The sequence below is a fragment of the Protopterus annectens genome, chromosome 2.part0, assembly GCF_019279795.1.
Source record: "Protopterus annectens isolate FY-2018-M chromosome 2.part0, PAN1.0, whole genome shotgun sequence".
Taxonomy (NCBI): domain Eukaryota; kingdom Metazoa; phylum Chordata; order Ceratodontiformes; family Protopteridae; genus Protopterus; species Protopterus annectens.
Genome location: NC_056728.1, coordinates 765,011,688 through 765,029,152, shown reverse-complemented (window position 1 = coordinate 765,029,152; position 17,465 = coordinate 765,011,688). Strand labels below are relative to the sequence as shown.

Below are 17,465 nucleotides of genomic sequence, written 5' to 3'. Positions count from 1 at the left end.
TGACACTAGTCCACTTCAGTTGACTGCCTGCATGATAGGGTGTTAATTTTTTAGGTGCCTATTTTCTGAGGATATACAGCAGGTACTAATGGAGGCAAGAAAGCCTGCCAATAGAAAATCAAATATTAGTAAATGGAAAAGGTTTTCTCATTGGTGCAAACATAGCTAGCACCCATTTAGGGATAGTTCTTCTCTGGTTTTCCAATATTAGTCTGAGGAATTATCCAGTGGCTTTTCTTAGTCCTGTATCCTGGTTCATTTATTGGCGATTTCAGCATGTCCATGGATACTCCTCTTTCAATGCATTTTCATGTCAAAATGTGCTTTTTAAAGGGGTTTTGTGGAAGATGCCTACATGAAAACTGGTAGCCCCTCCTCAGCATGTTAATTTTGTGTTAGATAAGTTTAATATCATTTTGAACCAGCTAGCATGGATGAGTTTTTAACATAAAAAAACTATTTTTAATGATTGCTCTGACTTAAGCAAAAGGGTATCTGAGTTGCAAGCTCTCATGGTGAGTCAACCCTACCTCATTTTCGACAGGGACAGGGTTGCTTTGAGAATTAATCCTTCTTTTATGCCTAATGGGGTATGAGTTTACTTTAAGCCAAACTATCCATAGCCTTGTTTTTCTTGCTGAACTCAAAACTGAGGAGGAAATGATGCTCCATGCCTTGTATGTCCACAGACAACTCTGGTACTCTCTTGACAGAACTAAATCTTTCAGGTCTTTGAATCAATTGTTCATTTCATTTGAAGGTAAGAAGGGACAGCCTGTGTTAAAACAGACTATTTCCAAATGATTGTCTAAGTTTATTACCTTTTTTATACTCTCTACAACAAAACTATTCCAGGCAGGGTCAAGGGCCACTCCATCAGGGCCTTGGCTTCATCTATGGTTTATTGGACAGGGTTGGATTCTAGACATATTCAAGAAGTAGCACCTTGGTCCACTGTACATACATTTACAAAGCACTATAAGCTTGATTCCTTCTCTAGGTCTAGATCTGGCTTTGCTAGGACTATTCGCCAAGAGCTACTGGAGTCTTCTCCTTCCACCTCCCAAATGCAGTAAGTGAGGGTAATCTACCCATATAGCTAAGGCTACTACAGCAGTGATCAGTGTGTGCTGTACATAGTACAGCTGTGTAAGTAAACCTAACCATAACAATAGATGTGTGAATGATCACTGCTGCAGTAGACTCTTCCTCCCTCTATTCCCCCCTTGTTTTTGGTCCGTTTATGCTAGGGTTTGATTTGTTTTTTGTTCTTCCTAGCATTGTCCTTTCAGGGCTTTGTATCCCTTTTTCTGCTGGCAGAAGAGCTCTGAAGGACTTGGCACCCAAACCTGCCTTAGTCAGCTCAGCTCTAGCTGCCTGACAGTTTGGGCACGTGGAAGGTGCCCTGAAGCTTTGGAAGCTGGCAAACTGCTGTTTCCTTGTGAAGACATAGGCGAACATACATTTATATAAAGGAAAACAGACCAGATTAACAGGTTCACATTAATAAACATTATATATCACATTTAGTTTTGTATAGTTATCAAGCCAACATTACATAAATTGCTCAGTTCCTGCCTTCATCCCTTAAACTTCACTCCTCCAAACCATTATTCTGTGTACATTGTTCCAGTATTTCCATTTTTTCTATATAATTTGCTTCTACCTTTTTTTTGTAAAGACACCACTTTCAGTTCCTTTATCTGTATTACAATATTCACTACTTCAACTACAGTTGGTTTAAACTTTGATTTCCACTTTCAAGTAATTGCTTTTTGCCAGCCACCAGAATTAAGCTTAAAGCCTTAGTATGTATAGGCAATTCAGATCCTGTATCCCAGCTCTAAAAAAAAAAAAAAAAAATCCTTTCCTTAGTTACACCCATTTGCTCACCCAGTATTTAAGAGGTACTCCGTAGAGAATTTTTAAAGTCTACCAATTCATTACACACACAAAACATATGTTTGCAGTTACCTCTTTCTTCCCTATTATTCCTCCAACATTTGCCATCTGCCTGGGGAAACATTCTTTAGAGTATGCTTGGGATGTAAAAATACCTATGCAAACATTTCCAAGCAAAAATCCTAAATCTTCTAGACTTTGTTGCATAGTTGAAAGCCTTGCGTATGTCCTCCTATTGTTTCTTTGTACATATGTCCTCCTATTGTTTCTTTGTGAATTGCGTATCCATTCTGTCTCTTCCTAATCTTTTCTAACCTCCTGTTGTGTGTAGTTATACTGCAGTATATTTATATGCTCTGCTATTTCATTGTTTAACGGGAACTTTTCTAGATTCAGTTAAAGACTCTACCAGAACAGGCCCTTCACTTAGGGTTCCCCTGTCCCTTTATCTTTGCCTGTGCTGTGATATCAATCCCTGATATGGAAGGCAGTCTCTGGCCTGCAGTTCAAATGTCTTCTTGGCCTCTTCCCATTCTAGTACCTTTCCCTCTCTATTTATTTGTTCACAATAACTTGGTTCCTTTGCCAGTTTTCTCCAGTAACCACATATTTTCTGAGGAAAAGACTCAAAAGACAAAACGAGGAACAGCTTCCAGCTAGCTTATTTGCTCTGCATTATCTAAGCCACTCTGCTACATAGGTGTTAACTTGCTGAAGAAACTGGAGCAAAACAAAAAAATGATGATGGGAAAAGCCCAAAAATCAAGGATAATTTTAAAATATTAATCTAATTAATTTAGAAAGTTAATAAACAACAGATTTTGTATCAACACATTTTCTGAAGAATAGTAATTATGAGTGGCATTATTTGACGGTGTAATGTTCAGTGAGTTTCCAGAAAATAAAAACTTTATGTATGACTTCCCTGCTACTATTCTCCACCTTCACTTTTTTGGTCTTCAGTGCTACCATACTATTCAGTCCAGCATTCAAAAATTTCCTTGATTTGAACTATATTAGATTGTGAGACTGACAAATGCTTGGAAATTATGGCATCTTGAAGAGGGATTTTGCAGTAGCAGTGTCGTCCCCATTAGGAAATGAAGAAATACACAAGCCAGAGAAGTGCTCCTGGGCTATATGACACCAAGGAGGCTGTTTAGTTCACCTATACATTGTCTGGCCATACATTAATTTTTGCTTTTAATCTTAATAAATCTTGGTAAACTACTTCTGTGCAGTACCCATAGAAGTCTGTCCATCTAACTTCCAAAACTTTAAGGTTTCCATTTCTTAAAATCAGAATTCCAGTTTCTTAACTTTGACATGGCAGCAGAATAGTAACCAAGATCATCTCAATCATGCATCAGTCATCCATTGATTATCAGTCAGTGCAGCTTAATTTCTCTCCCGTCATTCAAATTGTAATACAGTACTGTGAATTCAGGTATATTCATTAACCACTGTCCTCAATGGTACCGCAATATAATGTAATCAATCCTGTATTGTAAGAAGGAGACATTCCTTATGCAAAACTGCAGCTTCTTCAAATAAAAAAACAGTAAATGGAGCTGAAGAATTAAGGAAACTTAACTTTTTGTCCATAAGAATAGCAATTATTTGTGCATTATTTTTCAAAGATGGGAAAAGATTTCATTGCTAGTTCTGTTGCCCATTACAATTTGTAGGTGCTCTTTCAGTTATATTTCCCAGATGCCTCATCTTGAGGAGAACTTCGGAGCAGCTGTTTGATCATTATCTGTGTGTCTTCATGTGTTTAAAATGTTGCTGATCTCCCAGGTAGATTCATTTTCCTTTTGTGCATATATAGAAACTGAAACAGGATTTTTTTCTGACTGCATAGCTAAATGGCTACTTGAAAGGTAGTCCCTTTTCTAGATTCTGAAGAATAACCACAATCACATTAAACTAGTTCTTAAATTTCACTACTTTTCCTGTGGACCACATCATCTTCCGGGATCCTTGTCATTAGACGCTGAAAGAGAAATACACATGATCTTTCTAAAAAATGTTTTCATTGGGCATCCCAGTCCATTCATTTTGATTTTTCAGTAATGTATTCCACACATCTAGCACCCTGTTCCCACAAGAGGATGCCATTAAAACACAAACTAAATCATCTTGTCTTCTGTGTCTATCAACTTTTTTCTTCCAAAGGTCAGTCTAGTCTTCTGTAGAAATCCGTTTTGAGTGAAATGTCCTCAAGTTCTCAAACTTCAATAATTGACTTGTATATGCAGACCAGCATCCACAATCCTAGTGTCTGCTTTATCTCTTGAACGCCCCCCCCCCATTTAATCATCCTTTTCCACTTAAGATTCTTAACTCAAGTAGAAGTTTATACATTAAACTGTGTAGCTTTAAAGTACCCCTTCAAATCTGATAACCCTAAACCACCTTTTTCTTTGAGGAGAATTCATTTATCCCACTTAACTCTTACTCTCTTCCCTTCTCATGTAAATTCCTTTAACTTGTTGTCATCTACACCTTCTCCTCCAGTTAATATAAATACAGCTGACCTGTATGCAAGACACATCCCTGAATTTGAGTCCCTTTTTTATAATGGCTCCAGTTATAAAGCAAGAAACATGATTATTTTAATGATAGTTGACACCTTTCACATACATATATCTAGTATATGAAGGCTGGCAGGGCATAGTTGAATTATGTTCTGTGCTGCTTCATCAGTGATCTGCACATCTATGGCATAGGTATGTCATGTGACCTACAAAGCACAAGTATCTCTTTCTCAACTTTGAGGTCCTGAACAGTGAGTTTCAAAACACCACAACATAAATTCAGGTTTCACATCTAACATGGTAAATTCTGAAACTTGCGGCTACCTAATTTAAACTGTTTATTTTTAATAGTGGATAACACCTGCTGAATCCCCCCTCCCCCATTTTAATTGTATACACTCCCTGATGCCACTCAAGCCTTTGAGCAGGGAGAATAATCGTATTCAGACTTTATATTTTTCTCTAATTCACATTTACAGTCTAGTCATTGTAGGACTGAATTTCTGATTCATGGACTAATATTACTGTAGGAACCCTTTTGGCTGTGACTTTTTACTTAATACTGATCACATCCTGTAGTATATATGGTTGATGAAGAAGTAACCTAATACAGAAAAGTGTAATGAGATACAAGTAGAACATCAGGGAAAAACAAACCCTGATTAGTGTGCTCCTACTTGGGAGGAGGGGGCAAAGTGGATAAACACCAGAATATATGAATTCACTGCCAGGCTTTATGAACACTAGTGACAACCACACACTGCCTCCTTGCACACACTAAATGTCCATTTAATTACCATCTCAACTCTCTGCCTATATGTGCACTGTATATCTGTAGACTTTTCACTCTCAGCGGTCTTTGAAAAACAGCTCTTCCACTGTGTTCACAGCTAGGCATTCATCTTGTCTGAGTGACCATGTATATTATTTCGGTGTACACTCATTTCATCAATCTGTTCAGCCACTGGGCTGTAATATTAGGTTTTGCAAGTCAACCTCTGAATTTGTGTGCCAGCTTTGTACTAAATTTCAGCTGACTTTCTACCATGACATGCATAAATGACTCAGAAAGATTCTGTAAAGCAAGGCAATTGATTTGTTTGCTTTTTAAAGTACTGATCATGTTGGTAGGTTGTTTCACAGCCCTTTTGTAGTTGGTCTGGTTCTGCATGCTTTATTTGAAGATGCTTTCACTATTTACTACATTTCAGGCGAAAAACATTTACTAATTAATGTGTTTTTGAAAGCAGCTGACCAGGTTTGTGAAACCAGATGTCTGCAGATAGCGTACTGGGTCATCACATTCATTGAAAACATTCCAGATATAAACTCCGCCTATAACGTGGAACGTGTTGTTTTCCAGCAAGTTTTGCTGCTTCTGTTGAAGGCAGTATTTGTAGTACATTGTTGATTAGACTGTTGATCGCAGATTGTGGTTTATTTTCTAAAAATAGATCATGAATATGAAAACAGAGAAACTGAGACATCCTCTGCAGCTATTGCTTCAGACTCGTGAGAACAGCATGTGTTTTGTTTGTTAAAGGTTTACACAATTGTTTGATTTATTCTATTGCAGTTTTTGTCATGAAAAAAACAGTTTAGAATGCAATCCAAGATATTTTGGCATTATTTTAAAAGATTACACAGCTAAGAATTTTATTTATGTCTGTCATTGTACAGGACCGTTTGCTATTCATTTTGATAGTTGTTTAACTCAATACGTTAAACATCTTGTCAGGTTTGATTTGTACAGGACTGTGAAGTTAGGTGCTGGAATTGCGCCAGTGACACGTAAAGTAATGTAGGACTTCAGTCAAGATGATGGTAGCTAGGTTAAGTTACTTTACTCCAAAGGAGAGCAGCGAAAGCAGCTGTCCACATGTCTGTGTACACATGCATATCTACATATACAATCATAGGTTCATCGATGAATACTAGGGTAAAGCTCCGAAGGACCATTTTAAGCCTAGCCAATATAACTTGAGGTCACATTCAAACCCTGTACCTTATGACCATGAGGTGAAAACCTTGACCATTATGTCTGCCTATTCATGGCTGACTTGAACTAATCCTCTGTAGACAGGGAAACCTGCACTGCCTCAAGCTCACAGGCACAACACTTCTTGGGCTGTATTAACACAAACATTGGAGTAGATAGTGCATTCTCCAACCAGAAGATCAAACAAATAGGATCTGGTGATTACTAACCTGGGAGAGTATTACAGCCCTCCACCCCACCCCATGTGTCACATCTTCACGAGTATGGTTTGATCGCAAAGTGGTCTCCTTGGAAGAAAAACCAACCCAGAAAACCCATGTTATTAAGTAACTGTTCGAAACTATTGTAAGACAAACTACATCCTTTTTTTTTTTTTGCAACCTCTGTATTGAATTATCACTTAAGATATAGGCAAACATACATTTATATAAAAGAAAGCAAAGCATGTTAACATGTTCACAGTTACAACCTTATACATCACATATATTCCTTTATACAATTATCAATCCAACATTAAATAAATGGATCAATTCCTGCCTTCCCCTAAACCTCACTCCTCCAAAAAAATTAAAACAAATTATTCTGTGTGCATTGTGCCCACAATTTCCATTTTTTTCTATGTAATTGACTCCTACTCATTTCTAAAGATCCCACTTCTTGTTCTTTTATCTCTGCTACAGTATTCAGTACTTCAGATACAGTTTGTATAGACTTTAATTTCCATTTTCTAGTAATTGTTTTTGTGGCAGCAACAGAATTTAATTTAACAAGGCCTTTTGTTTAGGCAGCTCGGATACCGTATCTAAGCTCAAAAAAAAAAAAATTATTTGTTCACCCAGTATTTTTGACCGAGTACTCTGTTGGGAATTGTTAGTCTGGCAGCTCATTACACTCTGAAAACTCAAGTTCCCAGATACTTCCCATTCCACCTCCAACATTTCCTGTCTGAGGAAAAATTCTTTGAAGTCTGCTTGGTGTATAAAAATACCTATGCAAACTCTTCCAAGCAAAACTTCTAAATAATTTGGACTTGGTTGCATATTTGGGAGCCATACATATGTCCCTCGCATTGTTGACGTGTGAATTGTTTCAGTCTTTTCAAATCTCCTCTGATTCCTATAATTATAGTGCAGCATTTTATTTCTCTTACTAATTTTCCATTTTCTTAATAGCAGCTTCTGTTCTAGATTGAACTAAAAACTCTACTAGAGCAGGCCTTTTACCTGGGATTCCTGTTTCTTTGCCTGTACTCCCCAGTCCTTGATAAGGAAGGCAGTCCATTTGTCTTCTTGGCCTCTTCCCATTCTATTACCGTTCCCTCAGTAGCTATTTGCTGCCAATACCTTGGTTCCTTTGCTTGTTTTGTACAATAAATTCCAACCCCTTCTTGCCTATTCTCTATACCCCTAATTGCTGTCATCCCTATTGGCAGAATCACCATTCATGTGTTGGCTTGGTTCTTGGAATACTTTCAGCTTCTTTATGAATATAATCTGTATGGCAGTTATTGTCCTTAAGGATCTGCATCCACAATCCCATTCTTCTCCCCTTGTTTTTTTTTTTTAACCCCCCCCCCCACTTCAGCATCATCTGTTTGCAATGTGAATTCTCACTTTCTGCTTGTATTATGTAGTCTTAACTGTGTAGCTCGAAAATATCCCTTCAAATCAGGTAATCCTAATGCACCTTGTTCTATTGGAAGATGCAGCTTATCCCACTTGACCCTTGCCCTCTTTCCCCCCCAGATAAAATCCTTCAACTTTTTATTAATTACTGTCCACAGCTTCTCGGGTTGATAAAATATGCATGACCTGCACATAAAACTAAGGGGACTAAAAACATTGCTTGTATCTTGCTATCTGTATCCATAAACAAGGGCTTCCAGTTTCTCAGATTTTGTAATATCTCTTGTTTAGTCTATTCCTACATATCCTTAAATGGCATAACCGAGGCATTTTTATATTGGTGTACTCCTTGCTGAAACCAATTCATTTGGGGATAGTTGGTTTACAGCTATAGCCTTAGTTTTGTCTGCATTAATGTTACATCCTGACAAAACTTAAAACTGTCTCTGAATATCCCACAACACAGAGATGTCCTTTTCTGTTTTTATCAGGTACAAAATACCATACCAATTACATCCCTGAATTTCTAAGTCCCTTATTTTCTTTGCCAGTGGCTCTAAATATAATGCAAATAGGGAAGAAGGCAACCCTGCCTAGTTCCTCTGTTCAGGCACAACTTATCAGTGAGGAACCCTTCTTCCTTTAAATGTTTGCCCCAGTCCCTCGTATATCCTCCTAGTTAACCTTATTGTTGCATCACAGAATGCAAATATTTCCATTGCCTGACTCAAAATCCTAGCTTACTCTGCCAGTGTTTTGTCTGCATCAAGACCCACCAACAGTGGTATTTTCTTGCATTCGGCTTTCCTCTGGATCATCATTATTCAGTTAATGTTGTCAAATGTTTGCCTCTCCTTCACAAACCGCATGTTATGGCAGCACCTTTGGCATTCCTGGCTTAAAACTGAAATGGGCCTGTATGAAGCTGGGTCTGATGGGTCTGTACTGTATGTAGGTATTAGAGCCACTACAGCTTTCTTCCAGGATGTTGGTGTTTCTCCAAACTACTGTTTAACAAAACCTTCCAGATCTTTGTCACATTCTTCCCTCCTAGCGTGCAAACTTCCACAGGAATACCATCAATTCCTGAAGACTTTTCTGAGCTTAATTTGTACATCAGTATTTTTCAAAATTTTTCTATCTCAACTGTGAATTGTTGATCCTCATCTACCTCTAACCTTTGCATATTTAAGTCTTCCATAAATATTTACATTTGTACTTTTTATTGATTTCCACATTCCTTTCCTTCATGCCAATTTTCATAGAATTAACAAAATCTCTAATAGCTCTGTAGGCTCTCTGGTTATTTTTTTCTTGTTATAGGCTCCTTAAGTTCGACAACAACCCTTTCTATTTTCTGTTGCCCTAGTCATTGTGCTGCTTGTGCTCTGGAGTTTAGCAAAAACAGTTACTAAACATCAGTCTTAATGCATGAGTTTTATCCAGATATTCCCTTATTTTTTTCTTTAGCACTCTGCATTTGCCCTTCTTGTTCTGTGCAATTCCTCTTTTTCTGAAATAATTTAACCTTTATAAACCCCTCTAAATAATTCTTACTACTTGGCCATATTGCTTTTTTTCTCCCCTATATTTAAACTCTACTTTCATTTTATCCCACTGACTAGTCATAATTTCTGAAAAAATTTCCATCTTCCCTAATAGTTCTTGAATAATTTCCACTTCTCATTCCCAAAAATTCATCTCTTTTTTAATACTTAATTGGGAAGCACCAATGTCTTATTTTTACTTCATTGCTCTGCATTTTTATCTTTGGTTGTTTTTGGCACATGATCTGAAATAGTTATTGAATGTGTGTCAAAACTTTCAATTAAATGTATGTGACCTTGTGAAATATAATTTATGCCTTGTCTCAACCAGTTTATTGTACCTTGGGGAATTGCATGTAAATTCTGAGTTCCTACTACTGAATTCACATCTTCCATGCCAAGTGTTCTCATAACTTTCTTCAGAAATCTACTGTTATATTTTCCCTTCTGGGTAGCCCAGCTACATCCTTACTATTGCAATTCAAATTCCAGTCCCCTATAAGTAATATTCCCTACTGAAAGCTGATTATTTCTCCCAAAAGCTCCATCATAGCAGTTTTAGGTGGACTATAAGTACATGCTAGTGTAATCTTCCTCCTTTGTCAAAAGTGCCTTACTGCCAGATATCTCCCATTACTATCTTTTTCCCCCACTTCTGTCACTGCTGGAGCTCTACCAGCAATTAGTGTAAGTACTAACTTTTCCTTTATCCATGATATTCTGCTGCATATCCATCCTGATTGTGAATATAGGTGAAGGCTGCCAGCCTAGCTAGATAGAATTTTGTAGATAATTCTGTCATTTGTAAATATTAATGTAAGCCACAGGCTTGTTCTCTTAAATGTGAAAATACTGTATTAGATGTTGAACTGAAAAAATGTAACAGTGCACTCTGGTGTAAGAAAGCTGATAAGTCGAGCATTGTGAATTTCTTTGATCTAAAACTTGGACCCGAGATGTCTTGACGGAGGTTTTCTGCCTGTTGTTTTGAGGCCAGAGCTAATTGCTAGAATTTGCATATATAATTTCGTTTATTGCTCTGGCTTCCTTGACAAGCAGCAAGATCAAAAGAGCCATTAACCACTGAGGTTCTATTAGCCTGGGAACCAGAAAGAAATGATGTAATCTGAAGCGAATCAGTGGTACTGTGTTATCGATTTAAGGACAGAAAGAATGAGGGTATTTAGCATTTTGTCTTGAGAACATCCAACATCACAAGCACTGTCTTGTTCTACATGCAAGTTTATTTCAGAACAGTGTTTTCTCTTGGATATAGCTAAGAAATAGGAAGATTAGACTAATTGTTTTTCTGAATTGATGCCAGAACTAATCTACTGTATTATTTTATGCATTTTCCTGTGTCTGAACTCTTGACTAGCACTGTGTAGTAAGAAGTATTGTCTTGTGTTCTTACTATTTATTATTAAATATTTTTAAACCTTTCAGCTGTGGCTGTTTTGTGTAGAGATAATTTAAGTTGTAGGGTACATTTCAAATATATAGTGATACTCTACAAAGCCATTCCAAATAAGCTTTGCTGTTCAGTTGCACTTACCATTTGGATAATAATATTGCACAGTAGGATTGGACACCCTTTGATAAGGGCCTTTTAAGCAGCTGATAAATATTAGTGGGTGGTGGCAGTGATTTCTACAGTATAGACTGGGAAGAAAGAGAGCACAGCTGGTGAATCTGTGCCAGCCTTCCCCAGGAGTGTCTGTGTTTGTATATAACTCATATCTCAAAGTGTGTATGTGTGACTTTGCACAGACACAAAGCACTGGCTGAACAGAGGGTGCTGGAGGTTTTAGCTTGCCCACTAGGCCGAGATCTGGACCCTGTAGCTGTGCCAGTGGGGAGTTTTATTGGGGATCTGGAGAGAAAGGGAGAAACCAGCCCCAGACTGACTGTGGTCTCTGTGTGCTCCTAAGGGAAATTATACTTTACTGTGTGTGTATCTGTTATCCTCCCGTATGTGGATGCCCCTCACTGGTGTTAGTGGTAAGGGATTGAGGCTGCTTGATTGCTGGGCCAGTGCACGGGCGTCACACTGAAATCCTTTTATCAACTTCACATGCTCACTTCCCAAATGTGTCTCATGTAGCATTGCTATTTGCACTCTGCATTTCTTAGTGTAATTCAATACCCAACTTTTTTCTATACCTGTGAAGCCATTCACATTACAAAATATGTTTAACGAAGTTTAACCCTGCTGTTAGTAATTGATGACCACACACACACACACACACACACACACACACACACACACACACACACACACACACACACACGGGTGCCACGATAAGGTGAATATTACAGCCTGTGCTCCTACTGACACTAACTGCTGTCTGTTCTTGTTTTGTCTTCATTCCCCTCCCATATATGAAAAATAGCTTGTATGCATTCAGAAAACATTAAAAGCCAGAACCCTTTAATGCTAAAGGTTATTGATTCTCCCGTGTAGTCAGCTTGTCTCCATGGAAACACTAGTACTAAATATACAACTCTGCAAACCTCTCAACTTGCACTGAATCTTTATTTGCCAAAGGAAATTTTTTTTCATTACATTCACTGTCCTGTTATTTGTTTACACAAAAAAGACATTCACCTATGCAAGCAAATGAGAAAACATATCAACACTACATATATTATCTGTGCACTTTCACACCCCATCCCCCACTTCAACTCATGATTTCAGCATATTAATGGAAAACTTCACCCTAGAACTAAAAAAAAACTGTTTTTTTCACCTCTATCTTTGTTTCCTGACCTATGTTAACACCTCAAAATCACTCTAAGTGCTTTATTTGTAATTTTAGCCTGTTTTCCACAACATGGCTACCAATGGGGCTTGATGTATCAATGCGATCGTATTCGCACTCAACCCTTTCTCTTTCCCATAATGCTTTGTATGACTCATGCCAGACATACGGGACTAACGTTGAATTCCCATGACATTGGCATATACTGGGATCTGTGAGAGTCATTTTATTTTGTTTACTTTCTGTAAAAGGAATACTTCTTTTCTCTCTCTAGTCACACTCATTTATGTTTGGCTCAGACCTTGTTTTACACTATACCTAGTAGTTATCCAGCTACAGCCAGAGAAGTAACTAAAATTGCAGGCCTTTGTTCAGGGTTTTCTTTTGTAGTCTAAGAGGAATTGATTTTGCAAGGGTCTCTCAGTGCAGTGACAGTTTAACACCTCTGCAGTAGTGTTGGTTGAAGGGATTCTCAAATCCTCTTGAATTACAAAATCAGTGACACAGTGATGAGGGTGGTTTAATCCGTTCTTTGGATGCTGAAGCCACTACCAAATCCCAACCCTTTAATATACAACTGCCAGCTAGTTCTGTGATATCTATTTAGCACAGTGGTGGTCTTATAATGTCTGTTCAGAAACATCCAGGAGTGAAGTACTCTGACAAATGACATATTTGTCACACATAATGCAGTCTTTCTGCCAAGTGCAGCAGGACAATGGGAAGTTAAGTCTATGCATTTGTACCTTTGTTGGCAGGGGAGATTTCCTGATCAACTGCCTACAGTATTCCTGCCAATTCAGTATTGTGGTGCAGAATTCACAAAAAAGAGGCCTGGGCTAAACCTTGTCACCTGTTGATGGCTTGGAAGGATGTGATTTTTACAATTGTTTCCTGTATTCACAGTGTAAGACATGGGGGTCTGTAAGGGCTGGGGTGACTACAGACTCCATATCGGGGCATAACTACTGGTTTGGACTTCTTGATCCCCATTGAGCATACCAGCAGCAGTTACAGGGGTGATTGAAGCCAACAGATATTTCTTTCTCTCCTTTGATACATTCTACTAAGTGAAAGGGGACACAGATGTGTTTTGTGGTGTTCTGGTCTATCATAATAACTTATTGTGACCTGCCTCAGATATCTTTATGGTTTGCATTTTGTTGTTTCACTGTCAATGCGCTTGTCCTGGGTGTAACTCTCAACCCTCTGTTGTCAAAATGTGGAACACTACCTCTCTTGGAACAAATGGCCAACATGTGGAATATCTGCAAATAATTTCAACTAGAAAGTTCCCTTCATGGTTAAAATTTAACTCAAATAACTTTATTTATAAATAAATGATTCAGTATTTACTATGAATATTGAAAAGAAATTGTCATGAATGCATGACAGATCTTTTTTTTATGTGGAACAGTGAGGAACGTGGACTTTAGACCGCAAAGTGACTAATTTTCCTTATAATGGGGTATTCTTAAGAGGTATGGTCCCTGGTATTCTGTCCATCAGGAGTTTGTGGAGGGCAAGACAGTGGTCCAGCAAACTTTCTTTGCTTGCTGTCAGTCAGGAAAATTTAATCCGTGGATTTCATTGCTCTTGAATTTCTCTTGGAAGACTGTTTCCTTAGTGATCAGTCGCTTCAGTATGTCAGAGTTTCAGTTTCTCATTTGTAAGGAACTATGCTTGGCCTCTCATAAGGATGGGATGTCCTTGTATAGAAGCACATTTGTTGCTGAAAGTGCTCAATCCATTCATTTCATTATTTCTTCTCCAGTAGTGGAAACCTTGAGTGTAGGACCCTCCACATCTGGATGGTGCATAATCTGTTAAAGCTGAAGTTTGATTGTCAACATCACTTCCAAAAAGTGAAATTACCTGTTTGAAGGGCAGTTACTTAAATGTTTATTTTGTGTATTTAAATGTGTTAACCAGGGTGGAACTTTGATTCTGAATTAGCATATTTCATGTATATTTTATTTATTTATTTATTTATTTATGTATGGTGTGTGTTTTTTTTTTTTTTTTATTGGGGGGGGGGTCTGATTGGGCATATAACCAGGGAGAAAAGCTAGCCCTGAGTAGCATCCTGCCATCACCCAGAATGATGCCACAGTACAAGGACAAAATGATTTATTTCAACAATTGGCTAAACTTCTGGTGTCATTCTAAGGGGATCCAATATCTGTCTGCCTGGGATGACATGATCGACGAACCACGATGCTTTTCCAGAGATGATCTGCACCTGTTGCCCTTGGGATTCCAGATACTGGCTAAGGCTCTTCCCACCTCTATAGTGCCTTTTTTTGGCAAGGTTCAAATGCCAAATTCACCACCGTAACAGGTACAAGCAAGCAAAATCTGAGGGTAATGCTACACAATGCTAGAAGTCTAAACCTCAAAATGCACTCACTCGAGGCTCTCCTTAAAAATGGAGAACATCAACATCTATGCAGAATATCGACATCTACGCAGTGACAGAGACCTGATTCAAAGCTCCAGAGAGCACCCCTGCATTACCAGGCTATAATTCATACCACACCTTTCGGCCACCTAACCTGGACCGAAACACTAAAGGCAGAGGTGTGTCCATATTCATTAAGGATATCCACACCTCCAGACTAGTTACTCAGCATAATGCATCCGAGATCATCCAAGTGCGACTAATTCTGGGCAAGACCGCAATCCAAATTGTAGCTTGCTACAGATCCCCCACCATGCCCCAGGATTCCCACTCCCCATTTCTTGATACACTGGAAAATGTTGGGGTACAACCTAACACCCTAATAATGGGTGATTTCAACTACCCCAACAGATGACTGCAAACTAGGAGCCGTAATCAAAACTCCTAACTAGGTGGACATCGTAAAAAAGGGCCTCACTAAGACAGATGCCTGGTGTCAAAGCCATGGCCTCAAACTCAATGCCAAAAAGTGCATTGTCATCCCTTTTGGTAAAAACTCTGTACCCATGAACTACCACATAGGCACGGTAGTCTACTTAACACCAAAAGTGTGATGAGACCTTGGGACACAGGTGGACAGTAGTCTCTCCTTTGATAATCATGTCGCCACTATAGTCAGGAAAGCCTTCTACGTGGCACACCTCATCACAAATGGTTTCTCATCCAGGAAAAAAGAGGTTGTTGTTCCCCTCTACTCATCACTCTTTAGACCCATTATAGAGTACAATGCCCCTTTTGGTATGTACCTCACAAGATATCTACAACAACTGGAAAGGTCGCAAAACTACCTCCAAGGATTACCCGCCTCAAACAGATGTCCTACGCAGACAGTCTCAAAAAACTCCAGCTTTACTCCGTCGCATATCGCCTACTCAGAGGCGATCGCTGCCTAACATACAAAGCTACGTCAAACCCAGAGCTGTTGGACATGCTCCACATAAAGAAATCCCAATCCCTCCAAGCTACATGCTCTAGGGACCTAAACCCTGTCACCACAATAAAAAGAACATGCTGGAGGGATAGATTCCTGTCCCAGAGACTTCCCATACTCTGGAACAAACTACCTCTCTATATCAAACAAAGCTCCTCATTAGCACTGCAAGAAAAATCTTGATGATTGGATGGGAGATAGGAAATTCACCCCGGGGATCACTTCTGTGGCTCTGCTCGACAGGGGCACAGGAAAATAATTTTCTTGGGTGGCGAAAGCCAGGGTACTGTTTAGCTAGGCTTATAGAGGCCCTAGGGCCAATAGCCTAGTACCTACCTATGAACCTATGATTAATAATTACAAGTTTGAAATGGTTCATCACATAAATGTCAGCATTAAAACGCATATAAAAAGTACTGCGGTTACAGACGTATGAGTGCAGGTCACAGAGATCATTTTACATGGCAGTTAGGGAGGTTAGTAAGAATACAAAGGTAAAATTAAAGTTCACATTGGTCATTTAAGCATAATGCATGGAGAAGGATGTAAAGTAGTGGCTAGTTAAAAGAGAAACTGAGTAAGAAGGAGGTTAAGTGATAGAAGGGTAGAGTACTGACTATTAACCAGGTGATATACAAATCTAGTTGTTTGGAAATACCCAGAAATCCTTTTTGTATAATTTGGTAGTTTTCTATCTGCTTAAGAGTGATTGGGAGATCATTCCTTAGTTTTGCTATTGTGTTGGAATAAAGCAAGTCTCCAGCAAAGTTTTGAGATTTTTGTGATACTAAGCAATAACTTGTATTTGAGTGGAGAATTCTGTTTGGGGGGGTATTATAGGAGCATGTCAGGTAAAGCAGGATGTTTGCTGGTATTATTATTGTATTCTGGGCCAGTGAGTTGATTAAAGTTGAGATTATTTGGTTGTTCTAGACATTGTACTTGAGTGTTGTGTATTGCTGCAATTAGTAGATGCAGATCTGACTATTTTATTGTAATTTATTGTAACATTGTTCCAGTTTGGATAAGGTGCTGGCTTGTAAGTTGGTGAGGCATGGGAAGGCATGTAACAGTGGGTATGAAATAGGTTCTTGTATTTTTTCTTGTTCTATTGGTAAGGAATGGTTTGGTCCTGTAGAGCAGCCCAAGCTTGTGTTAAGATTTTTTTTAATAGCATTCTGGAAGTGGATGTCCAACTTCATTATTAAGAGTTTGATATGGGACAGTTCTTTAATAACAGTATTGTTGGATGAGGTAATATTGAATATGCATGTAGTTATTATTTTAGGTGTAAATGGAAGGAGTTTGGTTTTATCGGGGTGGAGTGCGATTGGGTATTTAACCAAGATTCAGTAGCAGAGAAAGATTCTTTGGTTATCTTTTATAGTTTCTTTTTTGCTAGAGGCAGTACATATGAGAATTGAATCATCCACATACTGAATTAGAGCAGTGTGTTTGTCAGTGGTGTGTAGGTCATTTCTGAATCCCTTAAATAGAAGAGATCCCAAAATGAATCCCTGTGGCACTCTGACATTAACTGGTAAGAGTGAAGAGAGTTCCTGTTACTACTTTAATGCTTGCTGCATGTGTGGAGAGAAGAAGGAGAGTGAGATCTAGGTTGGAGATTTTTTGGAGTAATTTTTGATGTGAGACAGTATCAAATGCTTTTGTTAGGTTGAGCAATAATGAAGAGCCAGG

The 17,465-nt window shown here is 38.5% G+C and overlaps 1 protein-coding gene across 2 annotated transcripts in view; it reads left to right on the top strand.

Annotated features, from left to right (window-relative positions):
* The window catches only part of GLDC (glycine decarboxylase), a 1,044,727-nt gene that overhangs the window by 114,390 nt on the left and 912,872 nt on the right, over nucleotides 1-17,465 (top strand). The window lies entirely within an intron of this gene.